Raw genomic sequence first — 15935 nt, 5'->3', positions numbered from 1 at the left:
TGACTGCATTAAATTAGGTCATCTTTTTCATGTGGTGTTTTGGGAAGTCTCTAGGTCAGGCTACAGGGGAAATCCTTGCTTTGTATCACAATCTTAGAGTCATCCATCCCAGCTTGTCCATTGTGGCTATAATGTCTATCCAAGGTAGTCCCACTGTTGGTATTTGGTCCAGAACCCTCTGCACCACTTGCACACGCCTGTTCAAAAGTCTTTTGAGCATTGTGATTATGTTCACCTCTTCAACAGCTCATGCTATATATATACCATCCACTCTCAGCATGTAGAAGTTGTCTCTCAAGTACCTTTTAAACCTTTCCCCTCTAGGTTAAGTTCATGCCTGTCAGTTTCAGACTTTCCTGCAGTGGGAAAACGATGGTGACCAATCGATCCTCAAGAATTTATATATCTCTGTCACCTCTCAAGCTCCTAAGTTCCAGGGAAACGAGGTCCCAACCCATCCAGCTTCTCCTTTTAACTCAAGCCTCCCCCATCCTGGTAGCCTCCTTGTGAATCTCTTCTGCGTCCTTTCCAACTTAATGGCATCTTTCCTATTGTCAGGTGTGCAGGAATGTGCATAGTACACAGTGTATCTCAACAATGACTTTTCTAGTTGTAACATAATCCCCAGCTCCTATATTCAATACTGTACCCAGACCAATGGGGGCCAAGTTTGCCGAGTATGTTCTTTACCACCCTGTCTACATGTGTTGACAGGTTCAGTGAACTATGCAGCTGTCTCATAAGGTCTCTCTATAACTGTACACTCTCTGGGGCTTTACCACAAACATGAGAACATCTACTGATGCTGGAACTCCCAAGCAATGCACATAAAATGCTGGAACTCAGCAGGATCTATGAAAAAGAATAAACAGTTGGCGTTTCGGGCCTGGAGTCGTGGTGAAGGGTCTTGGCTCGAAATGTCGGCTGTTTACTCATTTCCATAGATGCTGCCTGGCCTGCTGAACTCCTCCAGCATTTTGTGTATGTGTGTGTTACCAGGGCTCTACCATTTACTGTGTAAGACCTGCCCTGGTTTAACCTGCCCAGAACATCCTACTTCACACTTCTCTGACTAAACTGCAACACCTCACAATTGTGTCTTGTGGATCCTGAAATTCTCTAACACATTTCTTGTTAATTTGTCAGAACTGAAGAGAGCAGGTGAATTTAAACCAAGTAAGAAACCAGCTTATTTGGTTTAACTCATTTTGAACTCACCAGGACTTTAATAGGACCCTTATCACTAAGCCAGAAAGTCACAGGTTCAAATTCTATTTCAAAAACTTGAGCAGAAGAGGCCTTTTCAATGCACAAACATAAAAGTATTCTCAATATTTTCATGCTCTCTGTCAGCAATAGTCTATGTTCCTTTATCCCTCAGATTCTTTTGGAGCCTCCTTATATAAATCAATAATCTCCACACTTCCTGCTAATGACTTTCACATTTTCCCACTCTCTGACTTGAGAAGTTTGTTCTGAAAACCTTATGTGTCTCTTGGTGATTACTTACACATTGCTTGTTCTTGGTTTTGCTCTTTCCCAAAATGAAATCATTCTGTGCCAAATATGTTTACACCTACATACATCACCATTAGATGTTCACTTTACCTTCTGGGCAGAGTCTTTACAAGATGGTGACCCCCAGCCATTATCAACACTCTTCAGAAGTTGTCTGCCTGGAGTCGGTGGTTGTATGACCAGGACTTGTGAAATGCACCGGCTGCTCATATGACCATCACCAGCCACTCCCACGGCTTCACGTGATCTTGATCAGTAGGGGGGGGGGGGTGGCGGGTGCTACGTCTTGCCGAAGGGGGACCTGCAGGCTAGCGGAGGGAATGAGCTCCTTGCCTCTCGTTTGGCAGAGACACATCTCTACCCAGTCACTATGTTGTCTAACTATGTTCCGTATAATGGGGTTAAATGATGGCCTTGCCATTCCTGCCAAGCAACAGGGGAGACATTATACAGTGTCAGAAGTGCTACGTAAAAATAGACCATTGTTGCTGCTACTGTAGTCCCTTAGTTTTGTGGATGTGAAGGAGAAGGTTTCTTTGGCATTTGCTAGCTCCCAGTGATCTAAATCCAATGGGAAAAAAGCTCACAAAGGTCACTAATCCTCTCAAAATGGATCAGCCGAGTATCCTCTAATCCCTTCGAGATAGTTCACACTATCTTTTGCCACCAGATTAACACAGAGCTCTTCATTCTGACCTACAAGTCCCGCAATATTCCAATGAAAGCTCTCAAAATGCTGTCCATGGGAAAGGTGTGCATGGATCCAACATAAAGTGGGGAAGGTTTAGCACTGTGACTTGCCCCCCGGACTGGGTCCATTGCCGGAAGTAGACCATTACCGCTGTCTCCACCCCAAGTTTCACAAATCGTGCAAAGACTGCACGGCCTTTCCATGTGAATCTGAAGCTCGATCGGCATCCTTCCCCCTTTTGGAAGCAGCTTTGTAATCGTGGACCGTATCCTCCGGCTGCCTTGTAGTCTGTGCTTCCTTGGCAGCCAGCTCTAACACACCCACACGTAGGAGAGTTTGGACAGCTGACCTCTGGAAAGACTGCAGGTCTTGTGACACCATTGTTGTCAGAGAAGCAGGAAGCTGGCATCCCTTCATCAGTTCCTGATTCTATTTGTTCTCTTGAGCAACTGCAGGGACCATTGCCAAGCTGGCTTTGCATGGTTTTGGGATATTGCAATTTGCTAAATGCATGGAAACACTACCTTTCATGAAGAAAGCAGCAGTATAGAAATTAGTTGGGCATTCTGCCTCAACTGTCTCTAGGGACTTCATCAAAGACGTACTTCCATCATAAAGTCAGAAGCAGATCACTAAAACCTCCACACTGGCTTCCTTTAAATAATGAGTCAGTGTGTATCCACACGAGGCGAGACTAGCCACCATGGAAACTTAAGAAAACGATCGGCAGGCAACATTCACACAAGTTCCAGGCAATGAGCACCTCCAGTTCCAGAGAGACTGCCCACCTCCCTTTGTCACTGCTCCAGCAACTTAGCAACTTAATGTTGAAGCTGAAGCGTACGACGATACACGCAGGCTGCCTCCAGCCACCCCGGGCGTGCTGGTTGTTAACGCAAATGAGAAATTTCACTGTGCGTTTCAACCAAATTTGAACCTTCTTAGTTAAATACCCCAGTGCAGAAACAGAGGGTGCTGCACTGTCTGAAGTGCTACCCCTTTGTTGAACAATTAAAATGGCGCGCTGGTGATGCCCAGCGACTGCTTACCGGCAGCAAAAACCAAAACAAAGGAAACTACTAAATAACTTATTAAGAACGATCAACGCTAACAACACTAACAATGGAGAGGAAAGCAAAGGGCGGTCGAGGGTGGAGGTGCAGGCGAGGAAGGGTCGTGGTGTCCCCAAGAGCGTGGGAAGTCCCACTGTCTGATCGACTTAAGCACCAGGCTGAATTGGAAAGGTCAGTCAAGCACTGAATCATGGCAGTGGGGTCCAGGTCACAGAGCAGTCCAAGAGCAAGGAATGACCAATGTTTGGACAATTTAAGCCCCGAGCCAGATTGACAAGGTCAGGTTGTCGGGTCCAGAGGCATTGGGTGTTTGATGGGTCTTTTCAGCTTTACTGTATTTGTTTTGTGGCTCCCTGTAAGGAGATGAATCTCAAGGTTGTATAATGTATACATACTTTGAACTTCGATTGTCACCCTTTAGATTTTTTCAGGATGAGCAGAATCTTTATACCTGATATCCTGGCACAATGCACATCACAGAATAGACAGACCTGCCATTATCACCTTGAATGCTCGAGCTTACTGTCCGGAGACTGGCCACAGCATTTCCTATGTTACTGTAGAGAATCTGAAAGCACTTAATCAGCTCTAGGGAGCTTTGGAACTTTGGAACAATTATGAAAATTGTGGATTAAGACAAAGATTCAAAATAGTTTCTGTGCCAACCATCAACAATTTGCCTGATTGTCGGGGACATAGCAATTCCTGAATGGAAAGTAATCATATCAAACCAAATATTTTATTCCAATGGAAGTTTAAAGCAGCAACTAAAGGAACACTAAACACAAAATATGAATTTAATTTAAAAGAAAAGTAACATTTGTACTTTGATGAACTTCCTGTGGGCAATGCAATTTCTTCGAAGCACCCTCAGCTGAAGGGCAGACTAATGTTTTCAAGGCTGTGTGGCTAGTGGTTTTTAGCTGATCAGTCATCAGGAATACAGCAAATAAGGATCTCGATGATGGGCTGGCACTAGCCTTTGGTCTCCTGACAATGCTCCACTCTTTTGAATGCCATGAGTGGGCAGATTTCCATGGTCATTGCAAAGCCACGCACTGACGAGGAAACTCTGAGTCCGTGCAGAAGGCTGTGCTGGTCTGAGTCCATTAAAACCAATGCCCAAGTGAGGTCAACTTCCTCATCTCTTGGGAATGCTATTTACATCTCTGCAGGCGATTGACATTGCATCACAAGGGTGGAGCACTAAATGTGCTGAATGACTATTATGAGATGTGATGAATTGTCTGAAGGTTTTAAATACTGTGTGTATTTATAAAATGTTCAATCAATAGGGAAGACAAAGAGCAATTTTCAAATGAAGATAACAAAACTGAATAAACTGGAACAATATTTGTAAAGACGAACATATTTTTATAAACCACATCATTGTGTAGAATGCGACTACCTTGGGTCTTAGATTCCAAAGTTCTTTGTCAAGAGCCAAAGGTGGGCCCATCCCCTTCATCCTCGTCCTGTTGTTCGATGTGACCAAAGCAGAGAGCCCCTGGTTTATCTCTGGACCAGAGGATGATCATTGTCCTTTTCCTCAATTAATCAAAGGCTGAAAAGGATTCAGATCAACTTCTCCTCATTCAACATCTTCTACTTGAAAATAAAGAATCAGGCATGGCAAAAAGAAACCTTATGGTTTACTGGGAAAAAGTGAATCCTGCCCTCCTATAAGCTTCTGCAACCTGGATTACCAGCAGCAGGTAGCTTATAAACGAGAATGATGCTACCAAATCTGTACCTTCTCCCAAACAAGCCGAGTTACTTTTTGGGCAGGCCACCTTATCCATGTACCCTATACTATTTTATTCTGATCTCTGTTGTGGAAAGAAATAAAGATTCAAGGAGACTCTCAATCCCTCCTTAGTAAAATCCAACATTCCCACTGGGAGCCCTTGGTCCATGACACCTCCAAGTGGACTGTGGTATGAAACGGAGAACCTTTAATCCATGCGTCAGGAGCCAGCAGAAACTGTGCAGAAGTGGCAGATGAATTGTACCACTTCACAACCTACCCACCTGCCTGCCCATCAGGCACCTCTTCCCCATCTGTGAAATAATTCTGTTGATTGGATCATTCAGCTTTCAGAACCTACAAGACTTGGAATGGGAGCAAGTCATGTTGAGCCAAAAGAATTGTCAAAGTTGAAGAAGAAGAATTTTGGAGGATTATTTTAATTACTTCAAATGGCATCACATTTATAAGACATTAACATTTACGTCAAAGACTGGGTGGGGTCAATTGGCCAGTTACCTCCATCTCAACTGTTTGGACTCCCCAGAGTTAATTTTTTTTTGTCTTAGGTGGCAACTTTGACGCTTCGTTAGCATTAGTCTGTTTTTTTACGAGGCCGAGTTGCTAGCTCAGTGCTCAACCCAGCACGGATGGAAAGCGTGCAAGGAGCCGGCCGGATTCGAACCCGGGATCACCTGCTTCAAAGTCCGGTGCTGATGCCACTATGCCACTAGCCGGCTCGACGTTAATATGCATTACACACATTCCTTGTCCAACAGTCAGGACCAATAAGCCATCAGGATAAACATCATCATAATGTGCCGTGTCATAGAATGTAGAAGATCATAGTCTTTCCATGGCCATAAATATCTTTGGCAAATAATTTTTCTACAGAAGTGGTTTGCCATTGCTTTCTCCTGGGCAGTGTCTTTACAAGACGGGTGACCCTAGCATTATCAATGCTCTTCAGAGATGGTCTACCTGACATCAGTGATCGCACAACCAGGATTTGTGATATGCACCGGTTGCTCATACAATCATCCATCACCTGCTTCCATGGCTTCATGTGACCCTGATTTTGGGGGGGGGGGGGGCGGGGTGTTGCTAAGCAGGTTCTACAGCTTGCCCAATGGTGACCTGCGGGCTAGAGGAGGGAAGGAGTGCCTTACACCTCCTTTGATAGAGTCATAGCTCCACCTCGCCACCCTAAGCTATAAAGTGGCTAAATTAGTGATACTGGCCAGTTGCAAAAAAGTAGAATCACGGGATCAAAGAATCATACAGCAGACAGTCAGGCCATTCAACCCAACTCAGTCATACTGGCCATGGGCAACCCATCATGGAGCAGGTGGTCCATTGCCCTCTGTAAGTGTTCATCTACATATTGTCAGCTTCTTCACTCTCTCAGGCCACAGAGTGTCCTACATATCTCCTCTGAGTTTCCTCCCCCTTACACCCTCTTGTTTTATCTAACAGTGATAGCAGGAAAATTTTTCTCCAGTTCACCTTATCCATGCCCCCCTCCTAAGTCCATATGCCTCCTCCACTGAAGGGTAAACCAAAGTAGCTTCTCCAGTCTCTCCTCAGAAATGATCTGCCTCTCCCAGGCAACAGCCCAACAGGATGTATATGACCATAAAATATTGGAGCATAATTAGGCCATTCAGCCCATCAAGTCTGTTCTGTAATCAATTATGGCTCATTCACTTTCCCTTTCAACCCCATTCACATGCCATCTCCTTTGATGCCCTTAATAATCAAGAACCTATCAACTTCCATTTTAAATATATCCAATTATTTGGCCTCCACAGCCATCTGTGGCCATGAATTTCACAGATTCCCCACCTTCTGGCTAAAGAAATTCCTCCTCACTTCTCTCCTAAAAGGATGTCCTTCTATCCTGAGGCTGTGCCCTCTGGTCTAGACCCTCCCACTATTGAAAACATCCTCTCCATATCCACTCCATGTCTAGGGCTTTCAATATTCGATCAGTTTCAATGAGACCCTCCCCTCATTCTTCTAAACTCCAGCAAGAACAGGCCCGGAACCTTTAGACACTCCTCCTACATTATTCCTGTCATTCCTGGAATCATTCTCATGAACCTCCTCTGGATCGTCTCCAATGCCAGCACATCTTTTCTCAGATAAGGGGCCCAAAACTGCTCACAGTACTTATAACTGCTCACAATGCCTTATTAAGCCTCAGTGTGACACCCCTGCTTTTATGTTCCAGTCCTCTTCAGTACTCTCACATCCTTCCTGTGCTGCAGTGACCAGAATTGCTTGCCGTAATCAAGCTCAATAAATTCCTTTCAGTTAAATTAAGAAATTAGTTAATTGGTTCATTATTGTCACATTTATTCAGATACAGCACTTCTGGCTCCGCCCAGCAACCCCTGATTTAACCCTAGCCTAATCACAGGACAGTTTACAATAACCAATTAACCCACCAACCGGTACGTCTTTAGACTGTGGGAGGAAACCAGAGCACCAGGAGGAAACCCACGCTGTCGCGGGGAGGGCCGTACAAACTCCTCACAGACAACGGCGGGAATTGAACCTGGGTCAATTACTATAAGGCGTTGCGCTAACCACTATGCACGTGTACAGAGCTACAATGAAAGAGCCATCTTGTATACCATCCATACAGACCAATTCATCACAACAACGCATTGAGGTAGCACAAGAGAAAGCAGTCACAGAGAATGTGCAGTGCGGCAGACAATAAGGTCATAACTAAGTAGACTGTGAGGTCAAGGTTCCATCTTGTCATACTAGAGGACCTTTCAATAATCTTAGGATAGCAGATAGAAGCTGTCCTTGAGCCTGCTGGCATGTTGATCCATGTGCCAAGATGAGGCCACCCTCCTGGTGGAGGAGCAACTCCTTATATTCTGTCTGGGTAGCCTCCATTGGCATGAATATCAATTTCTCCTTCTGGTGAACAAAATTTCTCCCCCCTCCCCACATTCCTCTATCCCCCACTCTAACCTTTTACTTCTTCTCACCTGCCTATTACTTCCCCCCGGGTCCCCTCCTCCCTCTCTTTCTCCTATGGTCCACTCTCCTCTCCCATCAGACTTTCTTCTCCAGCTCTTGACCTTTCCCACCCATCCGGCTTCACCTATCACCTTCCAGCTATCCTCTTCCCCCCCACCTTTTAGTTCAGGCATTCCGCTCCCCACCCTTCCCTCTCAGTCCTGATGAAGGTTCTCATCCTGAAATGTCAACGGTCTATTCTTTTCCCAGGATGCCATCTGTTCTGCTCAGCTCCTCCAGCGTTCTGTCTGCGTTGCTGCTGTTATGTGCATTTGGGCTTTCCTATCTTCAGCCAGCTGGTGGCAGAGAAAGTAGTGGGGAGATTATGTTGTCTGCTTCACCAAGGCAGCAAGAAGTAATGTTCCCTCTGAGGTGCGCATGCGTGCACATCTTTTGCTACTAACACGCAGAGGAATTTAAACTGTGCACAAAAGGTTGTCACCGTCCGCCTTGTTGGCATGTAAAGTACATTGCATGATTGTACACCATCACATTTCCTTTTCTGGTTTCCAATGCGGACGCTGTTGACAGCGTGGAGTTTGCGATGGTTTGTCTGCAGATTTTGGAACTGACTTACTTATACTGTTTTTACTGAAGAAATTATTCAGTGCACACTTGTTGTTAGCGCTTGGGCAAAAAACTGCACAGCACAAGAATTTTGCGCAAACCGGTCATTACAGATTGGAGGGAACATTGGCAAGACATATAGACACAGTCTATGGGTGGGGAGTTTGGCTTTCAAGATGTGCAGAGCTGTGTCCACAACTCTTTGCAGTTCGATACACCTCAGGACCTGCTAGCCCTTTGGATTACTGGCAGAAGTGAGTGAGCAGGGTTTCCTGTTTACACTGAACGCTATTTCTAGACAACCTGACCACCAGCACTATTTACCATTTAAACCAGATTCCTTCTTGGAGGCTCATACCCATTTCTCATATCATTTCATCTAACTCATGTCAGACCACCAAGCAACATATACATCAAAACCTAAATTCTCGATTCTGAGAATACTACAGGCTAGGGCCTGTGAGTGATTTTGACACTGCCTTACTCTGTATTTAACACTGGGGGGAATAAAACTATCAATTAAATCAATTACTGGAAAGAAGATGAAGAAAGGTCTTTCCACTTTAAATATCTTGTATGTAGTTCTCTAACATGTTAAATGAGAGATGTGAATTACCCTTAAACTAAGTCATACTCAACACCAGAAAAAAATGTACTTTTATATTAAAAAAATCTCAGTTAGTGAGTATGTATGCAGTGCTGACTTGCTAATTTGCATTGTTCTGGTGTATGTTATTCTGTTTTGTGGATAACATGTGTCTGAGATAGTACTTAGACACTAAAGGCGCTTGAATTTGCATTTGTCCATAAATATTTTTATGAGACAACCAGCCCATCATCCATCACAAGTGTAGCGACTGCTTCAGGGCTCTTGGACCAAGTGTGAACCGGAGACCTGACTGTTCTGCACTTCAACAAATCGGGCTGCGGAATCGTAAACGAGCAGTGCACAGTCTGGACGAGGATCCATTGGTTCAAGCATTGGATTCAATGTTAATATTTCATTAGGAGTTTGAGGAGATTTGATATGTCACTGAAAATACTCGAAAATATCTACAGATGTACCGTTTTGACTGGTTGAATCACCGTCTGGAATGTGGGGAGGGGGTGGGCGGGGGAGACACAGCTACTGTACAGGATTGAAGCAAGCTGCAGAGAGTTATAAAGTTAGTCAACTCCATCATGGACACTAGCCTCCGTAGTATCCAGGACATCTTCAAGGAGCAGTGCCTCAAAAAGGCGATGTCCATCATTAAGGAGCCCCATCACCCAGGACATGCCCTCTTCTAATTGCTACCATCAGGGAGGGGGTACAGAAGCCTGAAGGCACACACTCAGTGATTCAGACACAGCTTCTTCCCCTCTGCCATCTGATTTCTGAATAGGCATTGAATCCATCACTACTTTTATTTTTGCAGTATTCATTTTAACTTAACTGTTTAACAGACATATACATCTACTTCGCAGTTGTAATTCACAGCTTTCCCCCGATGTTATTACATCGTACTGCTGCCGCAATGTTAACAACTGTCGCGATATATGCCGGTGATACTAAATCAGATTCTGAATGTGATGAGGCAAAGAAAGTGAGAAGGAAAATGTAGTTGGAAATGAAATAAATAAAAGAAAACAAGGGAAACATTAAAAACGTAACTTCTTTAAATATATTACTTCTGAATGCACAGCCTGAGGAGTTGGGGGTAACAGTTCCTCTTTCAACATCCAGACAAGCACTTGAGTCGCAAAGGCAGAGAGATCTGTAGTGATGGCCAACAAGAACGAGATGAGCTGACTTGTTTCTGTACTGTGCAGTTCTATGACTGTGGAAATATAAAATCTACAACAATAATCAAAAACTTAAGGAATGAAATGCCTCACTTTACAGAAGTCATTTTTTAGTGTGACCAGAGTTGTTTGGTAGCAAGACTTGGAGCTTGATTAGAAAGTACTGACACTGACCAGAGTATTTTAATTGTTACCAAATTCATGCTGTTATTCAGTGGTGAGTCATATGGCAAGATAAGGTTCATGCCCAGCTTTCAAAGGGCAAACAACATTACCAGCTTCCTGGTTATGTTATGTGTGTATGGACAATAGAACTTAGCTGTCTGATTTGTATTTTAATAATGGTGTATGATATTTGGTTCAGCTGTAGAAACCAAGACATTATTTTCAGTATTTCAACATTATATGTAGAGCAACCATATAAAAAAAAATTACTGAGGGTAAAGTCTCCAAGTGGGCATGGTGTATTACAAGACATCTTGAATAAGAGCATATTATAGTCCACAGGACATGTACATATGGTTCAAATGGTTCCGTTTAATATCAGAGAATGTATACAATATACAACCGGAATTTCTTACTCTTCTCAGACATCCATGAGAACAGAAGAGTACCCCATAGGATAAATGGCAGTAAAACTGTTAGAACCCTGAAGCCCCTTTCTCACCCCTCCCAGACACGAACAGCAGCAAAGCATCAAACACCCCCCCCCCCATTTCAGCACAAAGCTTCAGCACCCGCCAAGCAGGCAAGAGTAAAGACCATGATCTGCAGTACAATAAAAGCTAATCATTCACCCTGACAATTCGACGTGCCGCAGGCTCTCTCCTTCCCTAATAAAGTGGCAGAGAGGTGTCACACAGCGAGAGGGGGAGACTAACAACACAGAAAGAAAAAACAACTCGTGGATTGCAATGTTAAAGACTGCCGCGTCACTTTTTTCCAAGTTCTCTGACTCAAGAATCGGCGGCAAACTCTCCCCCACCGTTGAAAGTGACCCGAGTACAAAGGCTACAGGGGTGAGGGTAAATATTCAGAATCTGTTCCAACACAGGAAACTCAACCTGGATTATGTGCTCATTCTCTCCAACAGAGTTTGGACCCATGGTCAGAGGCTACTCAGTCCTTTTGAGGTAAAACTGACGCATAGATTCATATCTCATATTTAGATATCATTTCCAATCTGTTGCTCTTATCATCTACTTTCATACCACTGCACTTACAAGTTTAGACATCTCTCAAAAGCTAAATTTCATTAGAAAATTGTGGGGACGCAGTTATTTCAAAAAGCATCTTTTTTTTCCATCCATCATCAACCTCTGAGCAATCGACCCAGATAAGTTAGCATTTTCACTAGTGTTTCATCAAAATTCTCATTAGCACATGTCTAGATAGCCATCCGCTGGGTGACGTAACATCCGCACAGACTTCGAGGCGAGTGGTCCCCGGTTCGAATCTGGACGGCTCCTTGTACGCTGGGTTGAGTGTCAAGCTAGCAACTCAGCCTCGTAAAAATGCACAAGTGCTAAAGAGACAGCAAGGTTGCTGCCTGACACACCAAGAGGCACGGAGAGAATCGGCAATACATCTAGATGATCCACTCACTCTTCCTGTGACAGTGTGTCAACCCAGGGGCAGCCTAACGAACTCTCACTGTGGTCCCACTGCTCAATTATTAGGTAAGACCAAGGTTAACATGGGTCATACTGCTGGACTGAGAACAGTCCCTGATAGTGCTGAATCTTACTTGTGCAAGAGCAGACTTCAAAACCACATATGACAACAGCCATAGAATTGAAGAAACAAAACTACGCAATTGAAACTTCACCCCACCATTTCTGTGCCAGCGCTGTGAAAGAACTGACCATTTTCTCATTTGTCTCTCCCTCCCTGAGAGTACAACAACTCTTCCTTTTCTCAGTTATGTACTAAATTTATGATTCAAAGGACTATCCTCATACATATGGCTGAGAACCTTATTTCACTAAATCTAGATTAAAATCATTATTATTGTCACATTTCTGTGGAAATACTCTTATCATCATCATCCCTGGTGCAGTCTCCACATTCCCAGACGTCAAGGCAACACACAGATCTTTAGCCAGAACAGACAGGTCCCCTCCCTATCTTTCCGTTCACTCTCGCTTTCTTCTTTACTGTCTGCCGCTTTGCACTTGTCTCGTCCCTCTTCCCTCCTGTTCCCACCAAACCTGCTCCATGTCATTGGGCAAGAACAGTTACCTGCGGGGACCTCTAGTTCTCGCATTGCAGACCAGTCATAGCTGTCCACCTGCTAAGACTAACTCAGAATCAGAATCAGAATGAGAAAAGGACATGTCCTGGGTGATGGGGGTCCGTAATGATGGATGCCGCCTTCCTGAGACATCGATCCTTGAAGATGTCTTGGATGCTACAAAGGCTGGTACCCAGGATGGAGCTGACTAATTTTACAACTTTTTGGAACTTCTTTTGACCCTGTGCAGCAGCCCCACCTCCCCCCCCACCCCACCCACCCCCATACCAGACAGTGATGCAGCCTGTCAGAATGCTCTCCACGGTACATCTGTAGAAGTTTTTGAGTGTTTTAGGTGACAAGCTCAGTCTCTTCAAACTCATAATGAAATATAGCCACCGTCTTGCCTTCCTTACATCTGCATCAATATGTTGGGACCAGGTTAGATCCTCAGAGATCTTGACACCCAGGAACTTGAAATTACTCACTCATCTCTGAACACTTAAGGTAGGTGGAAGTAATTGTGCAAATTAACAGGGTTTTGCTTTACCCAGGCCGAGTTTTCGGTTTTCTATTTCACATGACGTACAAGAAGGCAATTCAACCCTCAGAGCTTACTACGGTTCTCAGAACAAACCCATCAATCACGTTCCCCCACTTAATTCCCGTAACTCTCTCACATACCAATAAACTCTCTCCCTACACCCACCTATATCTCGGGTGATCTATCGTGGTCAATTAGTCTTTCAGACATGTGCAGAAACCAGAGCTCCTGGGAAACCCACACAGTCACAGGGAGAACGTAGATCGTTCAAAGACACAGCAGCTGAGGTCAGGATCAAAAGAGTCAACACTTTGTTATCATGGAAGACAAGTGTTAAGTTTTGTAACCTGAAGGCATTAAACTAACTCAAAGGAAGACATGGAGTCCAATATGCGAGTCTAACTTCATGTTTACTTTAAGCAAGGCACGCGCTTATCACATGGTCGCATCATGACCTATCATGATGTAATTTACATATTTTGGGGCAGCACAGTAGCATAGTAGGAGCACAATGCTTTCCAGCAGTGATTCCCAGTGGGGGTGGTTACGTGTCCTAAAGGGGAAATAGAAGTCGGGGGGGGGGGGGGGCATTCAAGATTCTTGGAGGGGGGCACAGTAAGTGGTACCCTAACTTGAGGCACGAGACCTCACCGGCCATTAGTAGAGCAGGCACTTTCAAAAAAAAAGGATCAGGCACTGGAACACAGGAAGAAGCATAGTTCTGCAGGCGGTGAGTATTTGTCACAATGCATCTGAAACTCGGCAACCTCATCCAACCTTACCAACCAAACAGTCGTTGCTGTAGATGCATAAATTAGCAACCAGGGTACTCAACAGTTCCCCTTGACTCGCGGCACGGAGTGAGTTCACGCAATTTAACAGCTGGTACATCAAGTACACCCTCTCAACTTTCTCTACAGATCTACGGAAAACAGGCTGCACGACAATACAGTGCTGGCCAGAACCAAACAGTGAAATAGAGAACCTGCCAACCCTGAGGATTCTTCTTGAAGTGTTCAAAGTGACCTTGGCTTCATGTGTGTGGTTAAGAACCACCTTTGAGGATTATGAGACCTTAATAATTGGACACGTAACTGCCCCCATTGGGAATCACTGCTCCTACTATGCTACCGTGCTGCCCCAAAATATGTAAATTGCGCCATGATACATCACGATGTGACCACGTGATACGTGGGTGCCTCACGTAAAGTAAACATGAAGTTAGACTTGCATACTGAATCCCTATGTTTTCCTTTCTCGCTGTTGTGATCTTCATCTTCATCTCGCCATTCCTTTGCGTGTCGCTACCATCGTTCCACCTGTGTCGCTCACTGCCGGCATCAACGTCCAAAAGGCACTCCTAGTTCGTGTTAATTTTTTATTTTAATTTACCCCCATTAATGCTGGATAAATATGTACAGCACAACCTCTATGAGTCTGAAGGTGGTGAAGCCTTGAATTCTAATCCTGCTAAGAAACCAAAACTACAGAAAGTGTGTCAATACAAAGTTACGTATAGTTTTATTCCATTTCTGTCATCTCAGTAATGCCCCATGTGTCTTATTTGTTATACTGTACTGTCTAAAGAAGCCACAAAACCATCAAGATTGAAGGAACGCTTCCATAAAAGACACCTTGAAAAGGCTACTTATGGTATTAACCAGTTCCAGAAGATGAAAGAAGAATTTGAAAAGCATTGCACACTTGAGTCATCTGCCAAGAAAGCTAAAAATGACCTTGGTAGTGGTTTCATTGCTTCTTATAACATTTCCAAAATGATAGATAGATAGATAGATAGATAGATAGATAGATACTTTATTCATCCCCATGGGGAAATTCAAGTTTTTTTCCAATGTCCCATACACTTGTTGTAGCAAAACTAATTACATACAGTACTTAACTCAGTAAAAAATATGATATGCATCTAAATCACTATCTCAAAAAGCATTAATAATAGCTTTTAAAAAGTTCTTAAGTCCTGGCGGTAGAATTGTAAAGCCTAATGGCATTGGGGAGTATTGACCTCTTCATTCTGTCTGAGGAGCATTGCATCGATAGTAACCTGTCGCTGAAACTGCTTCTCTGTCTCTGGATGGTGCTATGTAGAGGATGTTCAGAGTTTTCCATAATTGACCGTAGCCTACTCAGCGCCCTTCGCTCAGCTACCGATGTTAAACTCTCCAGTACTTTGCCCACGACAGAGCCCTCCTTCCTTATCAGCTTATTATGCTTCCTCCCCAACACGCCACCACAAAGAAGAGGGCGCTCTCCACAACTGACCTATAGAACATCTTCAGCATCTCACTACAGACATTGAATGACGCCAACCTTCTAAGGAAGTACAGTCGACTCTGTGCCTTCCTGCACAAGGCATCTGTGTTGGCAGTCCAGTCTAGCTTCTCGTCTAACTGTACTCCCAGATACTTGTAGGTCTTAACCTGCTCCACACATAGCAAAGTGTGGAAAATCTCATACAATTGGTGAGAGATTAATGATGCCTGCTGATTCAGAAGGGCTCACCACTGTTCACAAAATGGATGCCAGTATTTTAAAATCAATTCCTCTGAGTAATAACTCTGTAGCTCGTTATATTGTCGAAATCAATGAAGACACTGAGTATCAACAATGCACAGAGCTACAAAAAACAGAATTTGGGATAACACTGGATGAATGAACTGTGCAGGACAACGAGGCATTGCTAATGGAAAATGTATGGTTTATCGAAAATGGAAAAGTTT

The sequence above is a fragment of the Hemitrygon akajei genome, chromosome 14 (genome assembly GCF_048418815.1).
Source record: "Hemitrygon akajei chromosome 14, sHemAka1.3, whole genome shotgun sequence".
In the NCBI taxonomy this organism is placed as follows: Eukaryota; Metazoa; Chordata; class Chondrichthyes; order Myliobatiformes; family Dasyatidae; genus Hemitrygon; species Hemitrygon akajei.
This window is presented reverse-complemented; position numbering follows the sequence as displayed.